General features: G+C 40.7%; 1 protein-coding gene across 2 annotated transcripts in view; it reads right to left on the minus strand.

Moving 5' to 3' along the window:
- The window catches only part of cacna2d2a (calcium channel, voltage-dependent, alpha 2/delta subunit 2a), a 178,823-nt gene that overhangs the window by 131,006 nt on the left and 22,565 nt on the right, over positions 1-25,252 (minus strand). The gene's annotated exons all lie outside the window — the stretch shown is intronic.

Raw genomic sequence — 25,252 nt, forward strand, 5'->3', positions numbered from 1 at the left:
TACTGCTGACTTCCTCAATCAGTCATCATATATTGAAGAAACGACTCAGTAATTACTTAGTTTATATTGAACTCTACATACATAAGGATGCGTGCACATCAGTGGAAAAAAAGCATGTGCATGTTAAGTTTGACAATACAGAAATGGGGATCTGACAGCAGGTTTATTTTAGGCTCCTGTTGCTTTCTCAGTAAGGCCTCAGATTGGTTTAAAATCAAGCATGGCAGGACGTAAAGTCAAGGTCAACACAACCCCACCAGATCATCTGATCTCAGTGATCTGTCAGCCCACATCAGTTGATGACTGAACTGATATCGGTCTACACTTACAACTGACAAATCTCAAATAGGGTGTGCTATTTAAACTGACCACAGTTGCTGAACATATGCAAACCGCTTTGCAACCCCACCACCACCCCAGGCCTTTCTTTCCCTGCTGTGTCTGCCATGTTGTCCTTGATGCCTGCTCTGTGCTATGTGGGTCCTGCTCCTGCTGCTACTCTCCCCGCTTCTGGTTATCAAGAGCAGAGACATGTGCTCTTACAGAAGAGAGGCATGCTGCCAAAATATAAATGGACATAATCTTCTTTTGACTAAAGTGCTCCTAAATGAACAGGAGTATATTTTAAATTGTTTTTACTGCTTTTCTTTTTTCAGTACACCAGTCAAGATTTTAGACGTGAGGAAAATCTATTAAAAAGAATTAATCAAACTGTTTTTCAGGCCAATCTTGTGGTAGAATAGGGCACAAAAGTAATTAATTAAGCAGTTTGTTCAGCCATTATCAGGAATAACAGATGTAAAATTGTATGTAATCTGTACACACATACATAAAACTAATAGCATGCTAACTGATGATGTTTGTTCAAATGTCATGACTGAATGTTTACAAACAAAACATTCTCATATTATTTTCAAAACTGCTGTTAGGATTTCTTGCTTGAAACATATTAAAAAATAATATTAATAATTTTGTGGGACTGATATGGTGATGTGCGCAATTAGGATAGGAAATCACTGCCATCCATTTGATCCGTCTCTGTCAAGCTGAAAGCTGGGCAAGCAGCCAGAGGCAGTCTCCCTCCACTGGGCCACTGAACATGCAAACCTTGCCCGAAAAACTAAAACCATGCCAACTGAGCACTCTGTAGAGATTGCCTGATGTCTTATGTTGGCCACCCTCTCAAGGCCCAGGGATCCTGCTTAGTTTCAAACAACACTTTAAATTACTTCTCAAAGTGACACGCGAAGGCAAAATCTGTACACTTTACAATGCAGCCAACCCCCCACCCCACCCCGTCCTCCATCTATAAGACATCACAATATCTGTACCCAGAGGAGAAAAAAATACCCTAAAATGCAAAAAGCAGCACTTTGGTGTCACCCAATGTGTGTATTTTATCATTATTCAGTTGAAATAACATGTCCATCCAACCATCCATTTTCTGCTGCTTATACGAGTCTGGGTCAGAGGGGCAGCAGTCTGATGCTTAATTTATGGTACAGTTGTTGTGTCCGTTTGGTAGGTGTTTGCCTGCACAGAGCCTACAGGGAGGAGTTTTCAACCCACGCAAACAGGCCTGCGTGCAGTCCTGCAAAACCCAGCAGCCCACACATTTGACCTACAGACAGCATCATCAACATGGATGACAGATCACATACTGATGACAGCCACTGCCTGAGAAGCACAGACAGTGGTTCACTGTATGCAAAAGTAGCCCACAGACAGGTTTGTGACACTGCCCCCTGGTGACAGTAAACAGCTACAACAGACAATGGTCTGCAAAGCTGTCTGTAGGCTGTGTAGGACCACCACAGAAGTTTAATGGGGCCCTAAGCAGAGATCCTCCACTTGAAGCGCCTCATGAATGGTCAAATTACACACCCTATATCAGAGGGTGTGTAACCCAGACACCCTTTGGAGGAAGCTCATTTCATGCCACAAATAACATGTCAATTCAATTACTTGAATGGCCTGATATTATGAGTTTTTTCTTTTTCTCTGGTTAACATTTATTCACAATCCTCTAATTCATTTGATAAGGGACACTACAGAGAGTCATGAAAAGGTGACTGTGGTAAGTCAAACTGGCGTTGGAATCCATTTTGAAGACATTGCATGTTTTAATAAAAATATCTGGAAACTTGGAATATATAGCCAGACCATTATTTTGTCCTAACCTGAATTCACACACACAGATAAATTACTCATTACCCCAGCTTCAGACCTATAATCACATGAGTATTTACACATACACGCATTCTGTGTATGCGCACGCGCACACACACAGCATTACAAGTTTTTTTTTTGTTTTTTTTTTCAAGGTGCAAGAAGCCGTTAATGGAATCTTATTAAACCATAAAACAAGAGCGAAGTTTTCTCCGCTCCACTGACAGACTACCAACCCCTGACTCTTTTAAGTGATGCATTTTTCTAGTCAATTTTAAAACCATGTCAAATTTGTTTTTAAATCAATATTCATTCCCTTAATGTGTGGTAGTACTTTCTGCTTCTGCCTCACCCTGGAAGATTCATGGCAGTCTAGGGGACATTACACACAGAGCTTTCTCTGTCCTGAGCCTTGAAACAACACACAAAGGGAGAGATCAATAAAATTAATATCGCTTAATGCAGAAATTCCAAAACATATTTTATTCGCCACAACATACAATGAGGTCAATGTTTTTACTGTTCCTATTTTTGTGAATCTCTTTTTCAAAATATAGCTCACTGGACTATTCTTTAAGGAAAAGAAACATTTCTCTAATGTAACTGCCATCATTGATGATTCAAATGGACTGCATAATTGTGCAGGGCTGCTGCTACTACACTCATCAAACAGCCATGTTGGAAAATGCACTCCTTAATTACCTCCTCAAAGTGCATAGTCGGCTAGCCATTAAGAAATTAAGTCAACTATTGTCATTGGTCCAAACGTATGAAAACTGGCTTCTGCAGCAAACACTCAGTTGGTAGATGCAGGTCTAAAATAAAAGCAGAACACCTATGAAAAACAAAATGTATGTATTCTGTTGCCCATAATGCACTCTGCTGTTTGCCAGGGAGCAGCAAAGAAAACCACACAGGGCTAAATGTACTTTATATTATGGTTATCTCTCTAAATTACTTTGTGCTGAAATCTACTACACTTGATCTATTAGTATTGAATCTGATGAGCTCATGTCTAAATGTAGAATAAATTCAATTACAAATCATTGTATGTTAAATACATTGAAAGTATGTTTTTTCTAACTAGTTTAAGATTCCAATTTTTTGTAGTTAATGATAATTATAATCTAGTCCATTTAATTTCCTCCAGCTATTTATACGTAAGTCTAGCAGATATCAGATATCAGTTAAATATATCTGCGCTGGCAAGTGCCTGTTCAGTCTAAATAGCACGACACCACTGCACCGTATCCACCTACACACCATGCCCCCCGCTCCGGTGACCAATGCCTATTTTTTTAATCATACGCTGCTGTCACATAAGAACTGCTGGTATCAGTTTCTCTGTCATTTTATGTGTGTATTATTCTGTTTACCTGATGAAAGGGAAATTTATTTCCATCATCACTGTACACAGACTAATAAAAACACAAATAAACAACAAATAAAGACAGATAGTACTGTAGGGTGCTCATCTCTGTGATAAGTTGGCCATTACAATCTCCTTCAACAAGCAGATGAGGTTTCTGTTTATTCCGAGATAGGACTGAGCTGTGCTGTCACCTAGACTAAGCTCCGGCCGGCCAATGAGAATTATGCTGGAGGAGCACTGGGTGTAGACTGACAGGGCATGGTAATGCTGGCCATGACAGGCCTGAGGAGCTTTACCTAGAGGCTGGAGATGAGTGACCATCATCGCTGAAGGGCCATAAGTACATCAGCCTGTGTGAAATTATATTTGAGGGCTTTAGAGCTTGACTCACTCAGGTAATGGGGCAGCTACAGGAGAAAAAAAAAAAAACCAAACACTGTCGCTGGCAACTCTACCGAAAATCATATGAAGCGTTTCAGCTGAGGCAAACCACTTCAGGCACTTGTAAAAAAATAAATAACAGCAGTTCTGTTCACTTAGTGAGTTGCTATTCGCCCATAATCCAACTAAACCTATGCATCATCGAATGTAAGTAATAGATTTAACTGTACGCAGTGTGTTTAAACGGATTAAATTTAAATATGGTTTGCCTACTGCAACATAAACAAATACAAAGCAAATACTTTATTGTGGACGAAATGTTCAGATGTAATCAATTCAGTGCAAATGTACTGAAAACAAAATGGGATTTAAAAATTAAAGTATTTTGGTCAGCATTATAAGTGGGGTTCCGCTTATTCTAGGATGAACTACTAATGGAGCGACCTTCAGGTGAAACAGTAGAAGCAGCACAATATCTAACCACCAGCAAGCTGCAGTTCTTTCCAAAATAATCTGCCTTCAACTTTTCAGTAAAGTGACTGACAGGAATATCTGGAAGACTCCAGTTTGACATGTTTACATATATCATGTGTGGAATCCCTGCCCTTACACTGCTGTCAGGATGAAAGTTCACAAAAGTACAGAATGTTATATAAATTGATCTAAATGGGACAATCATGTGACCGTTTGGGGGGGGGTTTAAATAAAGAATCATAGTGTGAAGGAAAAGGTGAGTGTTAATTAGATACCATTATCTACATAACACTGACTCATGGGTCATTAGTTTTATGGTCTCTGTAGTCAGTCTAACATAAATCTGTGTGCATGCACATTGGACTGCATTGTCACCCTACACTAGAAAACATCATAAAATACACTCGTCTGTAATAATACCAGTATAAATTTTTATGTGATTTAAAAATGTCACATCGTGATGTTGCTATAGCAATGCCATGCATTTATGTTCCCAAGTGCGTGCAAGAAAGAGACAAGCCCAGGCATGTCTGAGAGCAAGAGCAGCACGTTGTCTCAGAAGATGATTTAGTACTGAAAAAGGGAGCGACAAATACACATGAAAACAGCTGCTGATAAAGCTGGAAACAACGGACTTGTTTCACCACCTGAAACAAAAACACCGTCGCGTACATCCAGGCTATGAAGGAGGAGATATGAGCAGCAGGTGATCTGAGATTTATTATGTGACAATATTGTGCAGTTCCTGAAGAATTATGAAGTTAAATTACTTTAGTTATTAAACTAAAGTGTGAAGCAACTATTTTATACTTTCACTTAAAATTTCTAGGGAAAACATGACCGAGGCTAATTTTGTGCTTACATTTCACTTGTTCTGTGTCACTACTATTGCTGCTGCTGCTGCTGGCACCTTGTTGCAATAGTCACACTTTAAACTAAGAAGTGTGTTATCAATGACAGCGGCTCATTGGCAACGAGGATGAAAAATGTCCTTCATTTACTGTACTTACATTTATAAATTCCTGCAAGCTACAAGCATCAATAAAAAAAAAAAGTTCAGTATTTTTTTCCTATAATGTCAGAAATATCGTTACTGCAATTTTTAAAAAAATATCATATCATTTGATGCAACCCTCACTTTTACCTTCTTACAACTACCTGCAACACTGCCTTAATCCTGCAGCAGTCGTGCAAACAACCCCCAGCTGTCTTCATTTCACATGACATTGAATCTAAAACCCAGGGTTGGTGATGTGGGATGACTTCAAGGTTCTGACTAGCTTCTATGTGCACTTTAAGGCAAATAAGGTTGTGTCCCATCTCCTTTACAACTGTGTTCTTGTGGAGTCTTAATACTGTATTGTAAAATCTTAAATTAGTAAACAATTTAAATCTAATATGTCGCAGGTATGAATGACAAAACACTGAAAAACTCAAGTAAACTGCATTAAGAAGAGTACTTATAAATGTAAATGTATTTATGTTCCCCCACTACACAGGACAGCTTTTGCAGTTCACATCACCACAATATAAAGGGAACAAATACCCACAATTTTATTCATTTATAGACTTGAAAGAAGGCTGATGATTGATGGGGGTTTTTTTTCCACTGAAAGATTAGGGGCATGGTTAAGTCCCATTTATATTACATAGACACGACAGCTCTAAGCAGCATTTTACAGTATAAAAATTACAATCAAAACAGACAAATGCGGATGTGACTGTTAAATGGTGCCCATCCTTTTTTGTAAAGAGGAATGATAATTCACGCATTGGAAAATGTGGAGCAAATTAGCAGTGTTAATCAGTTATGCTGTTGGCTCAAAGCTGAGACGCCTAGACAGCTTTCTGAGCAGGCCTGTCATTCTCACAGGAAAAGAGGAGCGGTGGCTCTCCAGAGCGCCACTGACGGCCAGTCAAACCTTCTGCCGCTAACGCTCACACAGGACACCACAGTATCTCTGCCAATCGCCACCAATATGCTTTCACTGGCAGACAGGACAGTCAAGTTCTGAAAATCTCACACACGCAGTGAGAGATACAAGTGTGCATGTGCACAAACTCCTCTGCGCAGCGTCACACATACTCACATTCTCATCTTTAGCCATGATGACTGGTTTCAGTGTGCCAAGCCCTAAGCGTCACTGTAAACACACAGATGGAAAGACAGAGGGTGGCCAGACTCCAAAAAAAAAAAAAAAAAAAGACTGTTAAAAAGCGGTATGCAGCTTCAAATTTTCATCAAAGAAGTCCACCGCTCTGCAAGTCGATTTCCATACTACTCAGCTTCAGAAATATATTAAAAAAAAAAAATGTTAATGCTGCATAAAATTTCAATACCAGCTCATGTTATCACACAAACCTTGAATTTTTCAAAATGTTCCTCCTGTCATCAACAGAGCAGAGGAAAGGCAAAAACAGTGCAAATGATAAAAAATGAAAACGATTTCTCTCTGCCTCTGACACTCTTTATAAAGACTTGTTTGTTGACTTTTTTCTTTTTTTTTTTGCTATGTTCGCCAGTAGCACTGATGTTCCTTGGTAGTGTTGATGTTATTGTGCCTTCGCCTGTGTCTAAAGGAGAGGACTGCTTATCTCTCTGTGAAGTCAGCCACAATAGGCCATGTCTGGCTGCAGCAACGCAGAAGTTGACAGAGATAGATGACACATCATTAAGTAATATTAGTGGGTTCTGTCGAGCAGACCCAGCTTCCACAGGCCCCAGGAAGAGTTCAATAAGAAAGAACACATAGGGAGCAGCAGGCCCTCAGAGGAGCTCGATAAGACACAACACACCAGAAACCTCTTACAGTTCAATAGGACTGAGAGTCCAGTCAAATGCAGAAAAAGCAGACCCTGACTGTTACTGTTAAGTTAGTTACTGTTACTTGCTTTGATGACATGTACTTTACCCCTATGCGTCTTTATACTCCTGTATACCGGGGCAGGCACCGCATCACACAGAGGAATATATAGCACTTCAGAAATATGGTCATAAATGTTGCTGTAAGTTTTGCTGTTGAATTTTCTTTGAATTTCTGGACTTTTCATTCAGGGAATGCACAATGATGGTCTGATCACAGCTGGGCAGCCATGACCAAATATGGTAGGTCTGTCAGCTTTTGAATTTCTGCACATAAAGCAACAGAGGCCTTTACTGAGAGAAACAGTTGACAGTTTCTGGTGTAGGGTTGTGCTGATGGATGATGACCTTGGAGACCAGAGATCAGAGTGATCACTGATCAAAGCGATTTCTTAGCTTGTTTTCAGATTAATGCATCAAATCAATATTAAGAATTCAAGTTCAGTTTAATCTGCCTCACTACTGTGTAATGTGAGCATCTTTGCATATAACTGACACTTGCACACATTCATGCAACCACACATAAGTTTACAGTTGCACTTTTGCCCTGTGTGAAATCAAGGTGTGTGTGGAGAGAGGCTACATTCATCATTATCTCAAAGATGAATGAAAACAGGAAGAGAGCATATTTCTGTCTGCTAATTTAATTTTAAATTTGTGCTTAAGGTAACTGTCTTTGCAGAGGTGCTTCTTTATGTCCTCTTGGCAACTTTCTTGTGTCAGCGGAAGACTCACAACCTGTGTGTGGAGGAGTATCACTTTGCTCCTGTGTGGGCACGGTGCAGAGTGGAGGAGAGACAGAAGCCCACTCGATTCTCACGTACATCAACATTACATGTACTTAGTACTATGGACTGGTGCTTTTCTAGTCTTACTGACTCAAAGTGCTTTATATTACATCCATATCTTCCTTCACCACACATGTTGATCATATGTTTATTTTATGTACTCAGACTTCTAAAAAACACACTAAAGACATCTCCTCTGAGGCCAAGCTTATTTAAGGTGGTCTGATATGTCACTGTCTTGCAGTTTGACAAAAACAACATGTAGATTTCTTTTTATATATGATGCAACATCCTCTGGGTTAAGAAGTAGCACAACTGAAACCCAGTATCAATGATGTGTTCTGTGCACATGGCATGGCTAAATTGCAAATCTGTAAAGGCACCATTAATGCTAAATGATGCCATTTGAAGTAAAACAAGCTGCCATTCACACCATCTATATGGAACACTTTGCTTATCCATCAAAATAATGCCTAACCACACACTCCACAGCATGGCTCTGTGGTCAAAGTCAATGTGCTAAACTGGCCCACCTGCCACCCAGACTAAAAACATTCAGCCCATTATGAAACAGAGCTTACAAAGAAAAAAAAGCAGAAGAACTAAGCAAGATTGGAGAAACATTTTCATTTTCTAAACAACAGCAGAGGTGGGAGAGTGCATGTAAATGTTTGGTAAATATTATTCACCAAATTTAAGTATACTTGTTTCATTTCAGCTCAGTGCGAGTGTGGGAAAATGTGGTAAGTCAAAATCAGGGAAGCTGGCCATCGTTGTCAGCGCTGGGGGTGGGGTTGCTGCTGCACCCTCCAAAAGCAGTCAACCCACTGAAAACACTGAATGCTTTGCTGGCATCCAATTCAAAGCACATATTTTTCAAACCTACAATATAATTTTGTCATTTATTGCCATTGTTTTATTATTTTCAATAAAATACTGAAGCCAACGATTTGCAAATCATTGCTTTCTGTTTTTAGTTACACTTTACACATTCTGCCAATTTGTTCATAAACGGGTTTGCAGGGCTTGTTTCAAAGCGGCTTTAGAAACGCAGCTGCTGAAAAACAGCTGCTCCAAACCTGAAACACTTTGAGTGAATGTTAAAATAGTGAAAGAGGTGCAATGAGCACTGGGTCAGCCAAAAAGTGTCACAGCCAGATACTCTGGACAATTTTTTTTTTTTTTTTTTTTTTTGCTTGTACCCAGACATCTAAGTACAGCCTCAGAGGCAAACCAGGGTGCCAGTGCCAACGCAAGGTAAATCAGAGCAGACTCCATCCAGGCACCCATCATCTGAGACTAAGGCTGGGCTAAATATTTACATAAACCCCATGGGGAGAGTTTAAGACTGGAGCAAGAAAGAAAGAGAAAGATGAAATGTGTGTGTGTGTGTGTGTGTGTGTGTGTGTGTGTGTGTGTGTGTGTGTGTGTGTGTGTGTGTGTGTGTGTGTTGGGGGGTGGGGGGTTAGGGTGTGTTGCCTTCGGTAACATTATCGGAGGGATTGTCATCCGGTGATACAAACAGGTTTAAACAAAGGGAAACAACATTCACATGCACACAACCAAAGCCACACACATGTGAACAAACACCCCACAGAGACAGGACTTTGCATACGCTTAGCCTCGTTTAATCTCCGTGCTGACATAGCCTATTCACCTGCAGGTACAGACTCACACAAATGTCACCAGTCTATTTAAATTTGCTGTCTTTGCCTCCATTTCTTGTTGCATGCTCAGTGATAACATCAAACAAAACTTACTTACCAAAGTAATTATACTTTTTCATGATTTAAAAATCGGGGCTGCAGTTGACTAATCGTTGTAGCTTAACCATCCCAGAAAATATCAAGATCCCAAGTAAAACAGACTTTAAAAGAAGCGTCACACAACTGAAATGATGCAGTTCTTCTAAAAATAAACAACTGATTAAAAAATGTGACTCTTGGAAAAAAAAAAAAAGAAATCAACCATGCAAATACAGTATGAAGGGGATGTGAGGGGATGTTCACTATGCTAAGCCACAGACGGTGCAAAACCAACAGGCAAATTTGACCAACTGGACAGATGGAGCCCACAGCAATCTTTTAACTGCCAGGTTTTTGTATCAATTCATTAATTAGCCCTGTCAACACAACCAAAGGGTCATGCAGAAGTGGTGTGTGATCCCAGAATTGCTCACTGAAAACCAGCCAGCCAGTTGGCAAATATCAGACCAAGGGATTCATAGTAAGTGACTTGTTGGAGCGGGGAAGGACGAAGGTAAATGTGGGGCAGCCTCTCCCCTGCTCCTCTCCTCCCTTCCATCCTCCCTCAGTCAGGGTATTTGTCTTTTAGACAGAGATAAACTGCAGCCTTTTTATTAACTTGCTGATGGTAGGGAATTGTTTTTCCCATCCACTAGGTTTTCTCAAATAGACAGCAGCAAAAATATCCTCCCTATAATTCTTCCATCCCCCATTTCTCTTATTTTCTTGACTTCCTCAGCCCCCTCCCCACCAGCACCCCCTATTCAATAGTTTACGCAGCGCTAAAACTGCCTGCATATTGTCACAGTAATGTCTCTGTCAGGGGCTGCTGTATATCACACATGCAATCATCCAAATTTCATCTCCCATCCCATCGCATTAACTCACAGCAGTAGCAAAATAACATGTGATGAGTGTCAGCCTGCGTGAGAGCGTGTGTGGGCATGCACCTTACTTTGGGTGGCATGCGTACTTCTTTATCAAGAGGATTTCATTTTATGCGTGAAACTAGACGGCTGTGTTTTCACTGTGTGTTTGAGTGGCCGTGGAGGTCCTCTTGGTGAGGAGACAGAGCCCCAGGGGGCTTCTCTTTGTGCATTGTCTCCTCCACTTCCTCCTCATTTGCCTAATTACTGCGCCACTTCCACACCACTGATGAAGCCTGGCAGCTGTCCATCAGTATGCTAGCTTGACTTATTTCAAACTATTGATCCAAAGGGTGTCAGAAAAAATGTATTTGAGAAGAGCTAGTTTTATGTCAATGTTTATCAGCAGATCCATACATATTATAGCAAAGATAGCCATTTTGGTTCATTATGTTCTTTAAATAATCAATGTCCAATTGCATTATTTTTGGTTTGCAGTTCACTGCTCATGCTAATGTTCTTAGGTAATCTGTGTCAGAAAATACAAGCACCACTGCTCTTACATGCAATCAGTCCATTTGTTCGTATCCACACAGCATCTTTTACACGAAAGCCAAATCTGTCCCACGCTGCATAAACTACTCCTCTGATCTCTGACCATCTCTGCCAAGCTTTAGTTCTAGACGTTAACCTGAAGTGGCTCTCCGTTTCCACTGTGCTGGACTATATGTATTAAAGAAATACTACCTTCCTGGTAATGCTACTGCTCTTGTCAGCTCTGTAAATAAGGCAAGTTAACTTAAATCTCCCCTGCTAAGTTCTTCCTTGTAAAACATGAGTAAAAATGAGATGAATAATGAGGTAAGAATAAGCATCTTGCACAGCCAGAGACAGCCAAGCATGGATCAGCTATAATTTGGAGATAAGGCTTCATAGAGGTATTAGAGCAGCAGAGGTCAATGAGGAGCTATTATATAATTCAAATGGGTGAAAAGATGCACAGCAGTGCAATGCAGTCCTCATTATCATAAAATACAGATGATATGCCACACAGTGTACCCCTGCAAAAAAAAATATGCATCTTAAAAATGTTTATTACTGAGTCAAAAAAATTTTTTCTTACAAACCAATAATAATAGTTTCAGTCTGATTTCAAACTAGATGATCTCAGTGCCAGCCCGCATCAATTGATGGCGCAGCTGATACGTGCATTTTTATCCCATGGGGAACTACAATTTGTGGCTTTTAAGTTGCTACAGTTGCTATACATCAGCAAGCTGCTTTGCAACCCTCCTCTTGCCTGAATTACATTAGTCAACCTTTGTCCAAATCAACTTGATTTGAACCCAAAATGCATAAAAGTGTGGAGCAATATGGGGCTCTGTCTTCTTCGGGAACACTAAAAGATGTAGGCGGGTGCAGTAAGGAAACTGAAGCACCAGCCTCACAATTAACAGGCAACCCAGTTAACCACCTGAAATACATCTGCCTAATCCAAGCAGCAATCTGGCACATTTCATCTTGCATTTCGTCTTGTTTTAAAGCTTTCGCCAGGAACAAATGGAATTATTCCATCCATCTGTTGTTGTGCTCTGAATTTTTTTTTTTTTTTTTGAAAAATCTGAGGATTAATGTTTTATGTAGTGAACTTCTTGATTTAAGCCATGTTTTTTCACTGGATAAAAAAAAAATCCATAACAAGCTTTCAGCATATCGTTAGTGGTCTAGACAAACAACTTGACTCTTGGACCATCTTTGCCCCATTTTAGCCTTTAAAACTCCACTTTAAGATGGGTTAAGCAGATAACTCTCACCTCGGTTTGAATTCTCCTGGAAGCCAGAAATCAGGATTGACTTTTTGTGCATTTGAACCACAGCATATGTGAGTCCTTAACTGGTAGGAGGAGCTTAAAAGAGATACAGAAACACTGCGGCTTGCCATCTTTAGATTTCTGCCCACCGAAGCTTAAAACACATTTATAGATGCTCTGAATTAGCTACCAAATTGACATCAAATTGGACTTTAACACGTTGGTTGGCAAGTTAAGTTTAGTGTTTGACTGTGCAGGTAAAGGCGTGTACCTGAGTGACAGTCGCTATGACAGCCATTTTATTCTAGCCAACTTATCTGTCTTACCACAGGCAGAAGAGAGACAGGAATCCAAAGACAATTTAAACTCACAGTGCAGATTACATTTCAAACCTCCCAGACTGAATATTTAACCCTCTTGCCTTTCGATAAGTGATAGGGGGATTTTCACTGACTCAGGAACTCAATTTAACCTCCCCTCTGAGAGACATGGCTGCAGAAACATCCTATAGGCTTGCCCTTGGTGATGGCCAAACGTTTTTCCTCCCTCCTCCCCGCTGTGTGACGCTAACAGTAACTGTCTGCTGGGCCTGATAGAGAGCGGCTTCATGCTAAGTCATTACACACAGAGCACAGCCTAATTACACACAGACGGCCCCCATGTAACCTGCCAACAGGGTTACTGCTCTTAGAAGTGACTGCATTAAGGGTACGACTACACAAACCCTCATGGAGAGATAAGGGACGGCTGGGACGTCTTCGGGGGGAGGTGAGTTTGGGGGCCTTAACAGCCCTCCATATCTAACCTGCTGCGAGATGTCAGAGCCGCATCCATCCCTGTTCGTTCCCTCTTTAACTCGCAGCCCTAACAGGTTTGCAGTGACACACTAAACTGGACAAGCTCTCAGTGGAAGGCAGATAGTTCTCCATATTGAACATCACAGGGCCACTTTTACAGCTCGCCAATTCCTGCCAAACTGGCGGTTTCCATGGAAACGTAGCACTTAATGACCGATAACAGAGAACAACCTGGGAAAAAAGGGAGTTGAGAGCAAGCGAGAAAGAGAAAGCCAATGACAGAGAGAGATGGCGAGAGAAAGACGGAGATCTTGTGGAACAAAAGAAGCAATTTAGTATCGGAGGACAGCGTGAAGCCTGATTATGTCGTCAGTGTAAATGATCATTAATTTCCTTCTGTCCAGCTGGGCCAGATTAATGCCTACTCATTCTGCACTGAAGAAAGAGAGCCAGGGCTTAACCATTTCACGGGATACCCCTGCAACAGTAGCCTTTAAAAGATCTGTGGTTTGACCACACCAGCACCCATAAATAGCTCAATGCTGATAGTGGATAGTGTCTCTGTTAGTTTGTCCACTGTTACTCTGGCAATGAAAACCAACCAACATCCCAAAGTAAAACCAGAAAATTAAATTAAAAACTAAAAACAATAAATAAATTCAGTGTGCTGGGACATGAATTTAGAAGGTCTGACCTATCTGGAGGCTTCATCAAAAGTACAAACGTAGTAATTCCTCATATTGTCATTTTTGTGAGATCTACTTCAGTTTCAAACCAAGCTTTAGCTTAATCCAAAGTCAATTCTTTATACTTTTCATTCCCTTAATCTGCAATGCAGCTGAACCAGCAAGAATCAATTCATCTAATAGCAGAAAAAGAAGATGAAATTCTGCATTTTGAAATACAATCTGATCCAAATCATAATATTTGTTCCATGTTGTTTTGAAGCAGGCCCCTGTGGTTATTCATATTAAAACAATAGCTTTAATTTGCTCTACTGCAGCATGCATGAGCACCAGGAATTAGGACATCCATTGCATGACTAAACTGATAACCGAGAACCTCTATGGTAAATGAACCATCTTTGTCATATACTTTAGATTTTCATACTAACCTAAAATATTAGCCTAATTAATCCATCCATCCATCCATCCATCCATCCATTCGCTTCCGCTCATTCTGTTCAGGGTCGCGGGGGGGCTGGAGCCCATCCCAGCTGTCATAGGGCGAAAGGCAGGGTACACCCTGAACAGGTCGCCAGCCTGTCACAGGGCCAACACAGAGAGACAAACAACTTTTCACACTCACATTCACACTCTCATTCACACCTATGGGCAATTTAGAGTAGCTAATTAACCTAACCCCAGTAAGTAAGCCTAATTAATTTAGAATATATAAGCCTAACCCTAAAGCTATCACCCTGCTAGCCCAGGCTAATGATGACCTGTTAGCATGACTTTAAGATGTAAATATTTTACACAACACTTCAAACACTCACCTCAAAGAGTACAGGTCAGATGTAAAACGTCCCATGTGATCACCAATCAAATGAGTACGCATACACCCCCCATGCACCTTGCTGACCTCTCTCTGCAGAGCTTAGTCGGTGGTTTCCACATAACTGGATCTGATCCCTCTCATCATAAGCAGCACACTGTTCAGCTGCTGAAAGCCCACACTCCGACTCCTCTTTGCATGAGCTGATCTGATTATTCATAAAGCAAGCAATTACACATCCATTAAAACTGCAAATACAAAATCCAGGATCAGCAAAAAGTTTCACATGAATTAGGTTGATTTCAAAAAACATCTGCAACCTGTGAGACTAAACATTCAAAAATCACTGTCGACTGACATCCTATTAAAATTTTAGGGCCTCAAAACCTGAAGACAAAACTGTGGCCACAAACTTTAAGAGTTTAGAACTTACTGAGTAAGATACTACATCTCCAGTGAACAAACAACAGTAAAAGCCAGTAGTCAACTAAAAGCTGGCTCTCCGATAATGGCATGGGGTGTGGTCAACACAAACAGACTACAGGCCATCTTCCAAGTACAGATGATCAAGTTTTTTAAATTTATGAACAGTCATTAAATTATTAAGAAAATAAAAACAAAAGTGCCCACAAATATTAGATTCCTGGCATTATGTAAAGTGTATACCACTTATACATAATGTACTGTGCATTTCTACTGCTTTAATGCATTCAACAACGATATAAGAATAAGAATAAAAATGCCTTTATTGTCATTATGCACTGCATGACGAAAATACAGCAGCTGCCACCGAATGTTGCAGTTATAAAAACTTCAAACATAAAAAGTATGAAAGAATATAAGCACAAATATACACAACTATAAAACTAAAGCGATATATGCAATAAATAAATAATACTATTTCCAATGCTTTGCTGTTCTTTCTTTGCTTGTCACTCGTTTATTCTGATCCACTTTTCTTTTTTCTTTCCTCTGTCCCATTAAGCTCTTGTTGCTAACAGTTCGTCCAACTTACACAATAGAAGCCCCGTTCAGACACGAGGGCTTTCTGACCGCTGAAACACTACAGGCCTTTAATTTAACACAGGCACAGCAAGTCCCTGCTGTGAAAGAAAAACTACCCAACATGACCAATTATATAAAAGCCTGCTTCAAATGCAAGCCCATTACCTTCTGCAGGTGGGATGACGTTACATCGTCACGTAACACATTGTTAATGTGCTTCTTTCAGAGACGGCTAGAAACAATAAGAACAACTGGTTGTAACTGATTACTGTGTGTGTGTGTGTGTGTGTGTGTGTGTGTGTGTGTGTGTGTGTGTGTGTGTGTGTGTGTGTGTGTGTGTGTGTGTCTGTGTGTGTACTTTGTTGGTTGTCTACCTGTTTTATGAAGTGTGTAATTGAGCTTTCAGCTCTTAATTTAAATGTTTAATAATAGTCTCCTCTTTCCAGCCTTTGCTTCTTTCAGGCATGTTACATTTTGCAAACGCCTCTTTCTTTTTCACTGACTTTACAGTACTGTAAGTCCTAACTTTGGCTTTACTTACTAGATCTTGTCATTTGTAATCTTCAAAGTCAACTTTATTGTCATATTTGCGATATGTATGGTACAGACACATGTATGTACCGTACATATTAGTCAGCATATAAGACCAAAATAAAGCCAATTTACTACAGGCTCTCTAGAAAGAGTTATAAACAACCTATAGCATTGATCATTTATTTTTTAAAAATGAATACAGAGAATCTGAATGTTTACTCAGGGAAAAGCAGGACTTATAGTACATGGCAAACACTTGTTGGAGGTAAGAGGGATAAGAGGTAACATCCAAAGCTTTTAGCTTCCTTTTGTTAGCCTGAAAATTCTGACTCTACACCAAAAAAAAACTCTCATTTTTTTGAGCCAACATTGCTTGCCATATTCTTTCCAAAGGAAACTCAATTTTGACAGTTTAGAACAACAAATTCAGAGAGGCAGAGAGACGGCTTCAATCCCCCAAAGTTGCGTGGCACAAACGGAGACAACATTCAAGAAAGAGCTGTCGATCAGCATTTGTACAAAGCGTGCGACTGTGCAACAATCAATGCCTTGAACACGAGGGCTGCTCTTTGAAAAGCTCTACAAACACACTATTAAAATAGAGATCAATGCAGGGCCTTGCTTACTATGTTATCATACAACACAGACACGTATGCTGGGTCCTAACGACTGCTTTGTACTCCTAAAAGCCAAACAAAAACACATTTAACGCAACCTTTCAGGATCAAGGCTAAGACCCTGAGTAATGAGCATGTGGTCTGTAACGGTGCAACTCCTTTTATTTCACAGCTGAACACTGCTACAGCATTGAATTCATGAAAACAGCTTTCACAAGACCAAGAGCGACGCGTCGGGAGAATTAATCCCAATGTCAAAAAAAAATCCACGTTGCCAAAATTCCCGTCGGTCCCTAGTGATGTCATTTTAATGAAGCGTAGAGTAACACATAAACCTGAACTTTAGTCAAGAAAAAAAAAATCTGTTTTAGAAGTCACACCCTATTTTCTTTGTCAGTCATAACATTAAAATGAATATATCTGAAAAAGAATATATCATAGTGTATTATCATAAAGACTATTGATAAATATGCACCTTGGTTCCCGCGATGTCATCTATATTACATGATAAACTGCGGCTAAATGTTTGATTTCCTGCAGCAGGGCACGGAGCTGTAGAGATATACTGAAGAAAGATGTCACTGTTTCATCATTTATGTCTCATATGTATGCTCGGGTGTTTGTGTGTGGCAGAAATATTTGATGCAGAGCGACTGTGAACCAGCCTGACTGATGACTGAAAAGAATGATCCTCTTTAGAGGCAGAAAGTTTACGCTTTGGTGCACAAATTTGCAAAGCTACAGTACAAAGGAAAATGTTTCATAAAATGCTCATTCTTCAAGCTGTAAGTTTCAATTTCCACTTTAGTGGCTCTGTCATTGTGGAGTCTTTAAGTCTGTGAAAGAAAGGCAGGCAAGACTCTGACCAAGACTGGTATAGGGGAGTTGTATAGTTTCTTCTTTTATATTAGTTTTGTGAGTATTACAAGTAGAATGTGGTCTTTTAAAGACAGCGATGGCAGAGTTTAAATGAGCCAGTTAAATGTTTCATTTGTTCTGTAGTTCTAGATGTACTTGTACTAGTACTTGTGGGTGGGTGTACTTATACAATTTTATCTGCATCTCAGTGATCAATGACAAAGTATCTTTGCCACTTTAGCCTGTGCCATTTTCTTCCATTTTTCTGTGCTTAAACTGACTTATTAATCCTTTATTTAGTGCGACGTTGCAGTTTAGTTTTAGTTTATACATTTTTAGCCTTACTGCACTGAAATAAATCACGAGCCACGCTGATTAATTGACGATAACACCATTTCCAGATCAAAAAACTCCAACAAGTGAATTGTGAACAAAACTTTTTCAGAGTTAAACTAAACAATTCAGGTATGGCCGGTATTTCTGTCACTCTGTTCTAGTTCAGTTTGACATATTACAAATTATTAGGTTGATTGCTATTGTTGGGCAATAAATTTTTCTCAACTGGACCCTGGTGTTTTCCTGCTCTGAATCTGTTGCAGAAATCCTGATACTGAACTGAACTATTGTATTTCTGAAGCATGCTAACTGACAGCAACAGTGGTCACATGCATTTATTTGTGAATGGCCTTGTAATACGGAGGCGTTTTTTCTATGAAATTTTCTAATGCCCCATTAAAAAACAAATCTGAAAAATTTTGTCTACATAGAATGGTACTATTTTCAAATTCAATTTAACTAATTCCTCGAAGAACTATTACAACAATCCATCCATTTCTGCTCATGCGATTCAGGGTCACGTTTGGGCTGGAGGCTATTATAGGGCAAGGAGCTAACGCAGAGAGAGACAGCGAGAGAGACAACCATTCATACTCAGTATCAGTTAACAAACATGCATGTCTTTGGACTGTGGCCAGAGAGAACCCCGACAGGCATGGGGAGAACATGCAAACTCCACACAGAAAAGCCACAGCGGGACAGTGGATTCAAACCCAAACCTTCTCGCTGTGATGTGATGGTGCTGCACCACCACACCGCATTCTGTTATTATGTGACTTGAAAATGATTTTTTAATCGCCAGAACAAAGTTGAACTGTTTAGCAAGCAAATCTCTCTAAAAATAATAATGCAAGTGCACAGTTGACCTCGGCTTTGCCCACCAACTCACACAGACGCTGTAGAATTGAGTCACAAAGAGAACTGTGACTAAAAGCTGCTAATTTGAGTGCAGCAGTCCACTACATACAGTGAGACTCTAGCTGTGTTAGACACATGCCTTTTGAGACACCAGCCAACTGTATCTTAATGGCATGAGAGCCATAGAAAGAGGTGACTCAGTGCCAATTTGAAAATAGGCATGTAGGCGGGGTTATGGCAAAATAGAAGTGACTAAACCTCAGAGTGAGTGTGGTCCACAGAGTCGGAGTGTAGCTTGCATGTCTGCGTGTCATTAACTCATATCAACTGGACTTGTTGGCAGTTCTGAGATGCTGAGGAGACTCTGCAGAAGGCTCAACAACCCCACGCATTTAACACTGAATTTAACATTACAGACCCCGAAGGCCGTACAGGGTTTTCATCACCAGGAGACAAGACTGCTTCCAACCCCCAATACACACACACACACACACAGACACACACACACACAGCTACCTCCATTGCCAAATTCTCTTAAAAAAACTGGTTTTGTGTTTTTTCATTTTCAGTGCTCGTGCTTCCTCATGATATGGCTGAAACTGATTCTCTGCTCATATACACAAACTCAGCTCTAAGCTTCACACAGGCAAACACAAACACATGCCTCACTACACTTTTTTTTTTTTCTTCATCCTTGTGGTATCATATTATGAGGCTCAATCAGCCCTGGATGGACTAGTCATCCTCCTCATTTGACATTAAATCCTACCCAATACAAACAGCTTTATCCCTTTTCTCGCTCTACAGACCAGTAACGTCATCTTCATCTAGAACAGCTACAAACACACACACACGCACGCATGCACAATCTACAAATGCACCTAGATCAGTTGAGCTGAGTGCAACTGAATAATTCATATGAGGAAAATTTACAACAAGCCTTCATTATGAGCAGGGACAAATGCTAGATTCGGTATGGTACAAGAACTATGAGACAGGCTTTCACAAAAAAATGCCACCCTATATGCAATGACCCATTACCATATTATTGGGATGCAGAAATAAATTACACCAGGAATCAGCCTGAAATTAACTCCACAAAGCTGTAATAGCTTTCTGCATTCAAGAAAAACACAGCACAACACATGGGAGACTCTAACTAATGAATGGCACTGGATATAAAGTACAGGGCCTGACACCAGGCTAAGGGAAGAGGCAACAAGTCATGCTTCTGCTCATCTCCTCTTTTAGATATCAAAATTAACTTTAGAGGTAAAATGTGCAGTATTTTCCTAAAAAACAGTGTACAGACTGATGCAAAAATAGTCCCTCTCAGCCATTAGTCACAACCCACTAGAAGTGTGCATGCATATTCATCTGCAGAGACCCTTCCCTCTGCCTTTACTGTCTCTCCCTCTTATTTTGCAGTGTTTTGAACATTTCTGGGCTTCAACCTTTGCTAAGTGGTTGCGTAACACAAGCCGGCAACACTGTGCAGGGTGTGAGGGCAGGACTCATGGAAAACACTGCGGCCAGGTTACATTTGAGTCCATATATAAAAGAGAAGGCAGTTCTTAAGTGTCCTAAATCTGTATTCTTTACAGTCACCATCAATGACTGTAAAGTGACATGATTCCACTGGCTTAAAAAAAATAAGTTTGATTATATAGAAGCTTATGAGAATACGGTCCTACTGCTCACAGTATTTACAACCTCAATAAACACTTTCCTGGTAAGTTTATGATCTCATTTTCTACTTTAAAGTCTTAGCTACACTACAGTGTTTATTTTTTTAAATAATGTTTCCATGTAGAATAAAATAGGAGCAACAACAGGGTGTGCTTTGTGACTGACAAGCCACTACCTTGCTTGTTAGATGACGACAACCAAAATGTTCAAATGGACCCAGGTCTGGGTGAGTCCATTTATTTTATGTACAGTCTCTGGTTACATTATTGTCTCTGTCACTCTGCAGTGCTTTCTGCCTGTGTCATGAATGTATAAAGAACTGTGTAGCTGCTTGGTTGACTGTGACTGCACACACTTACAGAGCAGAGAAGCCACAGAGGACAGAAAAACATGAGCACCTCGACTGTATTCACACAAAATCTGGCAATGCGAAGCCTTGCTGCAGGGCAGTGCGAAGGTGTGCAGAGGTGTAGGTGTTTTTATTTCTATTTTAGAACGCAGTCACTGTCAAACAACCAAAAAAAATGATTTAATTCTCTGATTCACTGCTTTGTTCTCCTTAACGCCATTTCCTCGTGTCATTCACTCTTTCACATGCTCGACCACTGCTTGCTGAGCTGTGGAGCAGAGGGCAGAGGCCTGTAATACGAAGCAGGATTTTGTCTTATCCAGGTGACTTTGGGGTTAACCCTGGGTTTTCCACCTGCTTTGAATGTTATCACAGGGTACATCACCATGTTAATTTATGCTTCAAACCTCACCTGGTCCAAAGCAGGTTAGGTTCTCTGAAAAACAGCGTCACCATACACCATACACCATACTTGGCAATAGTAGGAGGGTCGAAAGTTTTTTTTTAATAGCATTTAATGTCTTTGTGTTTCCCGGTTCCATAATGCACTGAGTGTTTCTCTTTCCATTCTTTCTGTGTTTGTACACCATTCTGCATTTAATCATTAGATATTATTAATCTCTGGCTCTCTTCCACAGCGTGTCTTTGCTCATAGGGGGTTGTTTTTTAGTGCTGGGTTTTCTCTTCCTCTGTAATTATTGTTTGGTCTTTGCCCTACAATATAAAACACCTCAAGGCGACTGTTGTGATTTGGTGCTATATAAATGAAATTGAATTGACTTAATAAATGCAGATTCTTAGATGTAAATTCATTTCTTGATGATTTTTTTTTTTTAACTTTACTTTTCAGCTGCAAATAATTTGAAAACAATTTTGTTGTTCTATAAGCATTAATATTATAAATCTGGACACCTATTTGTTCTTGTGGATTTTATATCAGTTGCAGTTAGAGTGAGCCTACATTTGAATTTTTTTTGTATTTATTCTTTACTGGCTCTCAGACTATTAAAAACCATCTGGGCTGCAGCTGAAGGAATAAAAACTAAAACTGCCTTATGCAAATGTGAACACTTATTTAATGGAATACTTGATTATAGTCCATCAGATTCTCCCGTGTCTTAATGATAATGCTGTGATATTGATAAGTCTGTTCACTCACACAATTAGCATTTTTGCTGTCTTTTCGTCCTGCCTTCAAACAGGCTAAACGTCATCAACATAGCAGCTCTTTTCCAGTCTTACTAACCAAAACATTTAAAGCCCTCACACACATTCATACAGCGCTTTTAACACTAAACTACTGTCCAGTGCTTTTCCTCTCACACTGCTGATGCATTTGCAGCAGCTGTGTTACTGTCATTCTGTATTATGTATATAACCTCATTTACTCTCTTTGTAAAATCAGCATTCCTACGGCATTTAAGTTTGATTTACAGTGGCTTGCAAAAGTATTCATACCCCTTGAACTTTTCCATATTTTGTCCTATTACAACCACAAACATTAATATATTTCACTGGAATTTAATGTGAAAGACCAACACAAAGTGGTATACAATTGTGAAGTGGAACAAAAATTATACATGATTCAAAATATTTTTTACAAATAAAAAAAACTGAAAAGTGCGGCGTGCAAAAGTATTGAGCCCCCCTGAGTCAATACTTTGTAATTGACGTGCAGCAATTACAGCTGCACGTCTTTTAGGGTATGTCTCCACCAGCTTTGCACATCTAGTGACTGAAAATTTTGCCCATTCTTCTTTGCAAAACAGCTCAAGCTCAGTCAGATTAGATGGAGAGCGTTTGTGAACAGCAGTTTTCAGATCTTGCCACAAATTCTCGATTGGGTTTAGGTCTGGACTTTGACTGGGCCGTTCTAACACATGAATATGTTTTGTTTTAAACCATTCCATTGTAGCCCTGGCTTTATGTTTAGGGTCGTTGTCCTGCTGGAAGATGAACCTCCGCACCAGTCTCAAGTCTTTTGCAGACTCCAACAGGTTTTCTTCCAAGATTGCCCTGTATTTGGCTCCATCCATCTTCCCATCAACTCTGACCAACTTCCCTGTCCCTGCTGAAGAGAAGCAGCCCCAGAGCATGATGCTGCCACCACCATATTTAACAGTGGGGACGGTGTGTTCAGAGTGATGTGCAGTGTTAATTCTCCGCCACACATAGTGTTTTGCATTTTGGCCAAAAAGTTCAATTTTGGTCTCATCTGACCAAAGCACCTTGTTCCACATGTTTGCTGTGTCCCCAACATGGCTTCTGGCAAACTGCAAACGGGACTTTTAATGGTTTTCTTTTAACAATGGCTTTCTTCTTGCCACTCTTCCATAAAGACCACATTTGTGCAGTGCACAACTAATAGTTGTCCTGTGGACAGATTCCCCCACCTGAGCTGTGGATCCCTGCATTTCATCCAGAGTCACCATGGGCCTCTTGGCTGCATCTCTGATCAGTGCTCTCCTTGATCAGCCTGTAAGTTTAGGTGAACGTTGTCTTGGTAGGTTTACAGTTGTGCCATACTCTTTCCATTTCCGGATAATGGATTGAACAGTGCTCTGTGAGATGTTCAAAGCTTGGAAAATCTTTTTATAGCCTAAGCCTGCTTTAAACTTCTCCACAACCTTATTCCTGACCTGTCTGGTGTGTTCTTTGCACTTAATGATGCTGTTTACTCCCCAATATTCTCTTAACCAACCTCTGAGGCCGTCACGGAGCAGCTGTATTTGTACTGAGATTAAATTAAGAAGAAGAAGAAGAAGAAACTTCCTTTATTGTCCCGCAAAGGGGAAATTTAGGTGTAATAGCAGCAAAAATGTCAAAACACAACAGGACAAGATTAACAATACTACTACTACTACTACTACTAATACTACTAATAATAATAATAATAATAATAATAATAATAATAATAATAATAATAATAATAATAAAATAATATATACTGGGAGACTTTGTCCATCATTGATGTTATTTTGGTCAGGGTCCTTCTGTCTCCCACCACCTGCACTGGGTCGAGAGGACATCCTAGGACAGAGCTGGCCTTCCTGATGAGCTTGTCTATCCTCTTCCTCTCAGCTGTAGACAAGCTGCTGCTCCAACAGACTGCTGCATAGAAGATGGCTGATGCCACCACAGAGTCATAGAAGGTCTTCAGGAGTGCCCCCTGCACTCCAAATGACCTCAGCCTTCTCAGCAGGTAGAGTCTGCTCTGACCCTTCCTGTAAAGCGCATCAGTGTTGTGAGTCCAGTCCAGTTTATTGTTCAGGTGAACACCCAGGTACTTATAAGAGTCCACTATCTCAATGTCCACTCCCTGGATGTTCACCGGTGTCTGTGTGGTGGGTCTGCGCTTGCGGAAATCCACCACCAGCTCCTTGGTTTTAGCAGCGTTGATCAGGAGGTGGTTCCGCTGGCACCAGTTCACAAAGTCCTGAGTCCACTGTCTGTACTCTGAGTCATCCTCACCGGTGATGAGGCCAACTATGGCAGAGTCGTCAGAGAACTTCTGCAGATGGCAGCGTGGGGAGTTGATGGAGAAGTCTGCAGTGTAGAGGGTGAAGAGGAACGGTGCCAGCACAGTTCCCTGTGGGGCCCCCATACTGCAGACCAGCCTGTCAGAGACACAGCCCTGTGTCCTCACGTACTGTGGGCGGTCAGTGAGGTAGTCCATTATCCACTGGGACATGTGGTGGTCCACTCCTGACAGCTCCAGCTTGTCCCTCAGAAGTCCTGGCTGGATGGTGTTGAAAGCACTGGAGAAATCAAAGAACATGATCCTCACAGTGCTTCCAGGTTTCTCCACGTGGGTCAGAGCTCGGTGCAGGAGGTACATGATGGCGTCATCCACCCCGATGCCAGGCCGGTAGGCGAACTGCAGCGGGTCCAACGAAGACATCACCATGAGGCGAAGATGGTTGAGGACCAGCCTCTCGAGGGTCTTCATTAGATGTGACGTCAGGGCTACCGGCCTGTAGCTGCTAAGATCCTTTGGATGCTTGTTCTTTGGTACCATACCACACAGGAGGTCTTCCACAGTTGTGGTACTTTCCCCAGCTTCAGGCTCAGGTTGAACATGCATTCCATGATGCCCCACAGCTGATCTACGCAGCACCTCAGGAGCCTGGAGCTGATGCCGTCTGGACCTGCAGCCTTTCGCACCTTGATCTTGCGTAGCTCATTACACACAGGTGGACTCTTTTTAGTCATTAGCAGTCATCAGGCAACTTCTGAATGCAAT

The sequence above is a fragment of the Archocentrus centrarchus genome, chromosome 5 (genome assembly GCF_007364275.1).
Source record: "Archocentrus centrarchus isolate MPI-CPG fArcCen1 chromosome 5, fArcCen1, whole genome shotgun sequence".
Lineage (NCBI taxonomy): Eukaryota > Metazoa > Chordata > Actinopteri > Cichliformes > Cichlidae > Archocentrus > Archocentrus centrarchus.